Source organism: Cyprinodon variegatus, unplaced genomic scaffold (assembly GCF_000732505.1).
Source record: "Cyprinodon variegatus isolate N-32 unplaced genomic scaffold, C_variegatus-1.0 Scaffold1309, whole genome shotgun sequence".
Taxonomy (NCBI): domain Eukaryota; kingdom Metazoa; phylum Chordata; class Actinopteri; order Cyprinodontiformes; family Cyprinodontidae; genus Cyprinodon; species Cyprinodon variegatus.
In genome coordinates, this window is record NW_015151762.1 from 43,595 (window position 1) to 53,348 (window position 9,754).

Sequence of the window (9,754 nt, forward strand, 5' to 3'; positions counted from 1 at the left end):
AGTCAAAGGCAGACGAACGAATGGGTTTTTATCTTTGACTTAACAGAACTCAGGCTTTCAGCATTTTGCCAGTCTTCTCAAAATTTGTTCCAGATCAGTGGAGCATAGGAAGTAAATGCTTCTTCTCCATGTTTGGTTCTAGTTCTGCATGGATAGAGTAGGCTGGAACTAGAAACAGTCATCAATAGTTATTACTTATCCATGGTCATTTCTAAGGGCCAGCAGGTGGTTTCATGAGCAAACACTTCAGCAAAATGAACCCTTTGCTGAAGCGATTGGCTCAAGCGGTTGAACAAATCATGAGGCCTCATCTCCTCACCACTATTCATAAGTCTTCTTTTGATTTGCTTGTTTTGATTTTAGTGTATTCAGAGCTAGAATGGTTGTGGTCAGTTTAAATCCGTCAAGTTTTTTAGTTTTTTAGCTTCTGTCTTTAACATCCTTAGATGTTCTGTTCGTACATAGAGCCGATCTATTTGCTCTGGCTGCAGCAGCAAGTCTAGCTCATATTCTTAGGTGCACCACATTTAACTCCACGGTAGTACTGGTTCTCTTTAGATTTTTTATTCCCTGTTCATTTAGACGCTAATGACCGGTAAATGGTTAAAAATTGGGTCAATTCTTTGTTTGAGGTCCAATTCTTCAAGACAGTGCTGCCACTTAAGCTCCGTAATGGAGATTTAAAACACTTCCTGATATAAAATATGAGGGAAAAATAAAAAATCCAAGGATGTTATGCATAAAAGAGTGAGCAGCCTTCATACTAAATGATGTAACTTTTCACCACACTCCTTACCGTCATCTTTCACCATTGACATTGAATGAGCCCCAGGTTTGGGAGCACATCTTCAATTTGTCTTGCTTTCTTCTTCTTAAAGGTTTCCATCCAACTACTGCCATACACAGATGATCCAATGAAGACACTGAGTCCAGAAAAGAAAGGACCCGGAACTCAGTGTTCATCTCTGCCTGTTGGGATCTGGAGATCTGCCACCTTTCTCCAGCAGAGGGCGTCCCTGGGTCTCCTAAGCTGAAGCCACCAGCACACCTGCAGCTGATTATCTCATCAGGAGACCAGCTTTATAAGCAGCGGCTGAACTTCCCTTCAGTGCCAGAGTGTTAAACAGTTATGGTTAGCAGGCCTGAGCCAAACCTGTTGCCTGAATCTCTGACTGCTTAGAAAGCCAACCTGATTCTAACCTGCCTTTGTCCTCTCTGCCTTCCTAGGAAGACCTTATTGACTCAGGAGCTCTGGAGGAGCTCACATTCAAAGACCTGCCAGCCTGCTCTGTGAAGCCAAACCTGAAGATCAACAGACTTAATCTGCAAGCTAGTTCTCAGGAGAGAACTAGGAGGTCAACTCAAGGTCTGAACCTCTCTAGTCTGAAGTCAAGCCCTGCCGCTACTAAACGCTCTACTGAACCCTCAGTCTCTGGACCCTTCTGGTTCCCCCTCTCCTACCCTCAGTCTGAACTACCATCAGGTACAGATCAATTACAAGCTCTGTCAAGACTCCACTGCTACTTGGCCAATCAAACTGTCCCTCTCTGCAGAGAGCCCTGTGATTCCAGTCCCGGACCCGTTCCAGTATCAATGCAAAATAACTTCATTGTGTTTATTCTCAATAAACAGTTGTTAACTTTAATTCTGTCTCCTTAGACCCAACATGACACTGCCTTCCCAGTATTCATCATTTTTAGGTGTGGATAGATCAGGATAGATACTGTGTTGAATTTAAATTGAACTTCAATCAATCTGGCTTATGACAGATTGTCAGATCAGAACTTTTCAGCTGAGGTTTCGACTATTTAAAAATGTACAATGTTTTTGTATATATTTTGTATGTATTTGTAAAAATATTTAAATACATGTTTAACAAAATATGTAAAAAGAAAAAACATAAATAAATTTTTNCATTATAGTTTTTGTCTTTTATGTAATGCAATTTACATAAAAGGCCTGCCATCTGCTGGTGTAATCCAGCAAAGACACAAAACAAACCATAATCTCCTTTTATTAGTTTTATAAAGTCATACATTTTTTCATACAAGTTTTCAATTTTTTGCAAGATCTATTTTCTTATTTTAATTTCAATTAACAAAAACATTATCTTAACGTTAGTTTTTATATATTATCATTAGTTTTAGAGAACAATAGTGACCTTGGTCCATGCCAGGCTTCTTAATGAGGGGTGTCACCACTTCATGTATGAAACTGGCTCGTAAATAGTATTCAAACTGATATTTATGAAATTGGCAACCTGGGAACCACAATAAGAAAATACTCCTTGGAATGCTGAGGTGAAATCCCATCAAGTGAAAAACTAATTTACTTCATATGATTAAAGGTCTCTTCATAAAGAAGTATAATGAAAAGCTCAATTCAACAAAAAACAGGAGAGCTGGGAGCTTTAAACCTTTCAACCTTGTAAGTGAAAAGGCTTAAGAATTTTTCACACAGTTAAGCTGAGCACCTTAAACCAGCTGCTTGTGGGACACCAACAAAGTTAATGGTTTAATAAAGAACCCTAGGATTGCCAGAGTTACAGGAAATATCTGAGAATTTTCAGTTTCTTGCACTTTTTACAGTTCCTTTGTCTGTTTGGAAGAAAATTGAGACTACCTAAACAAAAAAAAATTATAAAATAAAATAAAAGAAATGAGTTAAAATAACAGTTTAAAATGGCCTCAACATCAGAGTTGCCCAAAGAATCATTGGGTCAGCATGCAGAGCAGAAGGTTGCTCAGATCTACCCATTAGGGAAGAAATCATCAGGAAAAATTCAAAATTCCAGCCTGCTTTAACCTGTTCCCCCTTGTAACTTTACAATACAAAGGTCTATAACTTTTAAAGTTTCAGGAGTACTTTGTCATCATAAAACATGTTTGTAAGCCAAAAATGAAAAAGGTGGGACACCGTGTGTCCAATTTAGACAGGGGGAGATAATTATGGCAGGGACAGACAGCCCGATAGAATCTACAGCAAAAACTATGTCTGTTGAAGTTCAAGACTAGTGTCAAATCATAATCTTAAAGTCGTAGGCAAGTGAATGTGATTGGTTGTTTATCAAGGGGGGATGGACGTCTGTGTCTTCAGCAGGCGTAGAGCTAACAGAACTGGCAGCGTTGCGAGGCAAGGGCTCAAACATGTACAGCTGGAAGCCTTCTACACCAAACCAATCTTCTGCCGCCCTGGCGTCCTCTTCCACAACATCTTCATCCCCGCTTTCCTCCTCTAAATAAAAAAATGTATGACGGATGAGACTCATCCATGACCTCCGACACAAAACTCTCCTCCTCTTGCATGTTTCCTCTGTCCATAGCGTCCCTTGACAGTGGCGTTCCTAAGTCACCAATTTAGTGCTTCTTGGTCCCAATGGAATTTCCCATTGGGAACCTACTAGCACTAAGTTACTAACTGGTTAGCAAGATGCTTGTGAACCTTCCGACACAACAATCCCGCCCCTTTGATAAACGACCAATCACATTCCCTTTATTCACTCGTGTAAAGTGTTAAAGATAGACTATGTGTCTGCACCCTGATGCTCTGTCTTTCCAGTTCTTTTCCTGAAAAGAGATCACTCGGGACAAAATCTTTGCATAACACTTCATAACTTACATGTATTCAATAACCAAGAGACATGACAACAGATTCTGATAGAAATTGTAATCTTACCCAGATCAGAGTAATTGCATAGAATATACAGAATATATAGAATATCGGTGAAACCAGGTGAATCTGCTGGAGGGGGTCATAGGATGTGTCATCAGCTGATAGAGTGCAGAGTGCAGTAGATGAGAGGCTCTGTGATTGACTCTGGACTTTAGCAGACACTTTTACCCAAAGCCACTTACAAAGTAGACATAATCTTACAGTTAACAATATGACACTAAGTTCTCTAGAGGAAAATCCATAGTCAGAATCTGTGGGGACAGCAAAGAGAGAGAGGGGGAAGTGCAAGGCTACAGAGCTATGGGTAATGCTACGTTCACACCAAAAGCAGCAGAGGCAGAAGGAGCAGCTAGTTTACATGCAGAGTCAATAGTTGACGTGCAGCAAAATGTCCCGCAGTTGGCGTCCTCGCCTCCGGCCTCAGGGTCCCCCTTCTCTGTCGCCTCCGACCCACAGCCGGCCTCCAGAGACTTTCGGCTGCCCTCGCCCACCTTTGGTGGGTTGTTTTTTTGGGACTCTGTTTTTTGGTGTCTTGCCCTCCTTCCTGGTTTCCCCCTCCGCCCACCCTGGGTGGGTTGTTTTTTTTTTTGGTTTTTGGGCATTTTACTGGGTCTGGAATCTGTCTTTAAGTTGGGGGTACTGTCATGGTCTTGGTTTTGTTATGTTTTACTTTGCTCCATGTCCTCTAATTTTATTCATATTTTGTTGTACTTGACTGCTCTCTTCACACCGGCTCCCTGCTCACACCTGCTAGTTAGTTCTCTCTTTGTTCAGGCTACCATAAATACTCTCCTTGTGCAGTTCCTCATAGTTTGTTCCTCATCTTACTTTGTCCTACCTCGTCTTACCCTGGCTCCTCGTGATTGTTTTTTCATGTTGGATTTTTGGATTCCTGCATCTGTTACCTGTGTTTACTAATTAAAACTGCAAGAAGTTACCTCTACCTCTCAACCTCTGTATTTGGGTCATGGGCGTAGGTTTGCATAGGGACGTGTCGCTACCAAAATTTTGAACCATCCTAATTTTCCCTACCAATAATTTTTTGTGAGCAACACGTTTATAATTTACAATCCAGCGTTGTTGCAGCAGTGGCTTCTTTTCCTCTCGCTGTTGTGCTTAGTAGCTGCAGCTCCACCTGAGTGCCTGCCTTGTCTCTCTTGTTCCTGTAAAATAACAGCGCACGTCACTGCCCTTCACTGTTTATCTCCACTCTCATTGGTTGTTCTGCCTTAGGTTCCGCCTTCTCTCTCTCTGATTGGCTGTTTTCTAGTCCGCACGTGCTTGGAGCACAAAATTGAAAATTTATTCATGCTAGAATACCACGGTTATTACAATTAATATTGGGCTACGAAACTAGTCCCAATTAAAAAACCGAATATCGTGTACGCTAAATAACAAAAAACTTTTTTCTTTTATAAAACTAAGTATTCTGAATCAGCCAGGAGTTCTGAAGACTGCTGGAAAAATGAACAAATACAGGTTGTAACCCATCAACATTTCTGATTCTTAGCCACAGCCGACTGATAAAGGAAATCTGAGGGTTTCCTTTTTCCGATATTCTGATATTTAGTTGCTGTTACTGTTTAATATATTGATGACTCTTTTAGGAAGTTCAGGTATAATTATTAGCAGGTGTTATTTCTTTTACAGAGTATAACAACAAGAGATGGCGCCTAAACATCTGCTATTTTTTGTTTAAGAAGCACAATTAGGGTTACACGTAATATTAGTTCTATTTTATTGATTATTTCTACTTCTAGAAATATGATAAAGACAAGAACAAACAGAGGAACACTATTATTATTGATTTTATCTTACATAGATTTCCACACAGTCTACAAGAAAATTAGTACAAACATTAATGTCTGGTAAATAATGCTTGAATCTGGCTTTTTATTTTGGATATTTTTACATTACAGATAAGATGGTGTTGTATTGTCTTTTACATTCGCTAAATGGGATTTTATATTTAAACAAACTTAAAGGCTCATTCTTAGTGTTATATTTTGTAGATGATGCCACTAAAAAAGAAAATAGACATAAGGAGCTATTTTAACAGTCAGACAGTAAGTAAAATAGGATGATATAAAAGATTGTTTCATTTAATCCTTTTATATTAAAAACACAGTTATAATCGTTAAATGTAATTTTATATGATTATAGGAAACACAGATATCCAGTTATAATGGTGCAGGGCAGATTGTAGGTGAAGCAGCTGGCCCTTCAGTGCTTCAGGTGAAGTCTAAATGATTTTAATTACAAAATAAGAAGCAGCTTTTTTATGTATCTACAATATAAATATCAATTTGTATTTGATATGACTGGATTTAGGGAACTTAAACAATGAGCAGTGATGTTGCAGCACAGCTAGAGAGAGAAGTGTTCAAACCTTCAGGACTTCAGGTGAGGGTTTTTTTTGTCTTGTTTCCTTTCAGTATTAGTAATTGGATTCTGTGATTTCTTTTGGAGCTCACAAATGATGCCACATGGATTTTAATATAGTTTGCCTGATTAACATGTTTGTTTGGTTGCCTGTTATCTCCACATGTATTTAGTAAGAAATGCGTTTGCAATGTTACAATAAAATTAGGGCAGTCAATTCTTAAGTCAATTCTTATTCTGAACTCATTTCTCTCTCTTTTCTCTGAGTCACAAAAGCAGATGTGAAATGAACAGACATGCCTGAAATTTGATTTAAAAAAAATTCCAAAAAAAGAGAATCAAGCCAAATGATCAAATCATTGAGTCATATCTGCCTGCATTGACTCGATCAATGCAAGTGGATCAGAGCATTGTCTCTCAGTGTCAATCATAATAAGGGAAGATATGAAGGGCTCCATTCAATAGGAATGATTGAAATGAATAGAAATTAATTAAAATTCATTAACAGTGAGGCAAAAGAGGAAGCACAGGAGATGGATGCAGCAGAAAGGAGATGTTGCTATTCATCACCCCCCCTGTTCATAACAAATCTTTATGAGGACCCAGCAATAAAGCTGAATAAATCTAACATGTTTAAGGTTCATTCGATTTGTCAAACACTGTATTTTTACCTTATTGTTATTGTGTGTATAGTTGTGAGGTGTTTGTGTTCAGAGTTCTGGTACAATAACAACACGTCATCCATCAGAGGCTCTCACCTGGCATCTTCAACTCCCTATGAACAAGCGTTTATAAAGGCTAGAGAAGCAGAGTAAAAAATAAAAGCAATAGATTTAAATCAAAAACTTTGAAGACCTGTTTTTCTGAATTAAATCTCCCATTTTGCTTATCATTACCCAAACTACACAGTATATCCAGGCCACCAGGTTCCAGGACTGTAAGAGGAAAATCATACACAGCCTGTCATAGAAGGCTATACTTTTTAGGACATTTAGACAGAGAACATTTTCAAAGTGTTCTATACATATGATAACACAAATAAACAGTTATTAACTTTTCATTATGATTTATAGGCACCGTTTTCTGTTGTTAGGGCTGTTACAACTTATTAACACTAGAGGGAGTCAAAGCACTACCTGTCGCTGTATCCTAACCCAGTGTAACATGAGTGATGGAATGATGTAGTTCTAACCTGATGGAAGGAGATCTTAACTGCTGAAAGTTGGTTTTAACACATCTGCATCTTGTGAATGAAAATGATTATGGAAAAATGGAAATAGAGGCAAGTGCTGCATGAGATTTAGTGGAAATCCAAAGAAATATCTATAGCATCACTGTACCACAAAGATAAGAAGGTTATCGAGGACACTTCAGAACAGCTGTCAACTGAACACCAGTGGAGAAAAAGGTTTGTTAGAAGTTTGACCCTACAAACCCAGAATGATGAGAAATATTCAAGCATCACACTGCATGAAAAGTGGGATTTTCGTCAATATACGGCACTGTAGATTGTCGTGGAACTTCAGGTTAGCGGCAGTTTACGGCAATTTGCAGGCTTCTACGAAAACTCCCGTAAATTGTCAGAAACTGACGTGGAATTTCTTAGGCAGTGTTCCCCCCATGCCTCCCCCCCATNCTGGGGTTCAAGGAGACAGAAGCAGACATAGAGAAAGAAGCAGAGATACAAAAAGCAGCTGTAGAAGGCGGCCCCGTCCAGGAAACACACAGCCAGGCAGACGAGCTCCGAGCCAGCTCCCATGTCAGAGAAATTGAGAAATGTCATGTTTTTCTTTTTTTTTTTACATTAATCATATGACAATATTACACACAAAATAAACATTCTAAATATAGAATAAAATATTACAATAAAAACTGAAAAGGACTAGGAGCAGATTATCAGTGTAATAAAAGCCAAGGAATGAAAATATGTGCTAAGGTGAGTAAGTTTTATACATTGAAGGCAGAATCACTGAGAGGTTTAGATGTGAGCAGCTGATCAGCCAAACTGAGGCAATGAGCAGGAGATGTTAGGTGGAGGAGCTCAGTGGGGTAAGGTGGGGCCAGACCATGTAAACATTAATAACAAAAGAATCTTGAAATGAATACTAAAATACTTAGGTAGCCAATAGAGCAATGCAGTCTCAGTCTCTGCTTGTCAGATATTGACAAAAACAGGGCTCATGGCAGGCTAGGTAAGTCCAGGTAAGAATCAAAGAAGCTATAGCTACTGAAAACAATAAGGCAATTCTGGAATCCTCCACAGTCCGAACTTCCAGGCCTTTATTTTACAGGGCCGCGGTCTCAAAGGACTGATTGGAATTAATGTTCAGCATCTCTGGCCAGATTTAAATCCCCATCCAACAACCCATTTTCTGTGATGCTCATCCCAGCTGGGGTCGCAAGTGGTGGTGATGCCTATCTCCAGCTGTCAATGGGCAAGAGGTGGGTTAGACCCTGGACAGGTCATCAGTCAATCGCAGGGCTACATGGATACGAACAGGTTAATTACCTTCTATAAAGTCTCCGTAGGTGTGAGTGTTTGTGTGAATGGTTGTTTGTCCTAACAGTCATGTTTTTGGACTGTCGGAGGAAGCCGGAGTACCCGCAGAGAACCCACACATGCTCATGGAGAAAATGCAAACTCCATACAGAAAGCCACCGGGCCAGAAATTGAACCTGGAACCTTCTTGCTGCAAGGCAGCCGTGCTACCCACTGCGCCATTGTGCAGCCCTGTGATTTAAATCCCCTAGATTAAAAAAATAAACATATCTTTGACACTTTTAAGACAACCATATTTTGCTCTTCCTCCCCTTAGTTTATGTACTTTAACTGTGATTTCAGTTTAAAATATTTGGGCAACAACTGGCATGTTCCATTTTCATTTCCTCTCTCTCGTCTCTTCATAGGCTTGCCATGAATGTGATTGGTCATAGGATTTCCATGTTAACCAACGTCGTCACGATTAGGGATAAAATAATGAGATAAATAAATATTTTGACCCCCCTCAGGGTAAAGCAACATTGTTGATAGTTGCAGTTTCAAAAGATTTTAAATCTCCTTCAGTTTGGGCAAAATTGTAATTTAACCCCACCAAGCAAAAATGGGTTAAAAAGACGACATGATTTACTTCATCTACATTTGATTGAAAAGTGAAAGGCTGTAGTTTTTAGATCATTGAAAAAGATGTTGAAAACTGGGTTCTCAACGTCTATTATTGGACTAAGGTTGGACAAATCAGACCGACCAAACGCAGCCAAGTTTTCAACAAATATTTCTGGACTAAATCAAGGCTATGATGGACTGACCAGCCTAAAAACCAACATTTAAATGACGTCTGTTGTTTAGGGGGGACTCCGTTTACTTTGAACAACTTTGCACATTGAAAACAAAATGATTGTGGCAACCATACTATAAAAATATGTTTTTTTTTCTCATTTTGGTTCATCTAAATCTGAGGCATTTCAGGTGTTAATACAGCATTGTGAATTTCCTGGTCAGTATGATATGGCAGGCCTTTACTTAGTCAATTATCTCCTGTTTATTTAAAGGCACACTATGCAACATTTTTCAGTTAATTAATGTGTTCCATAACGTTATGGATGATTAAATGAGTCATTTCAGGTTGAACAAAGGTATTCTCGGCCGCCCTGGTGGTCTGTGGGGGAAATACCGCAATTGCAATTGCAGGAGCACCGACCC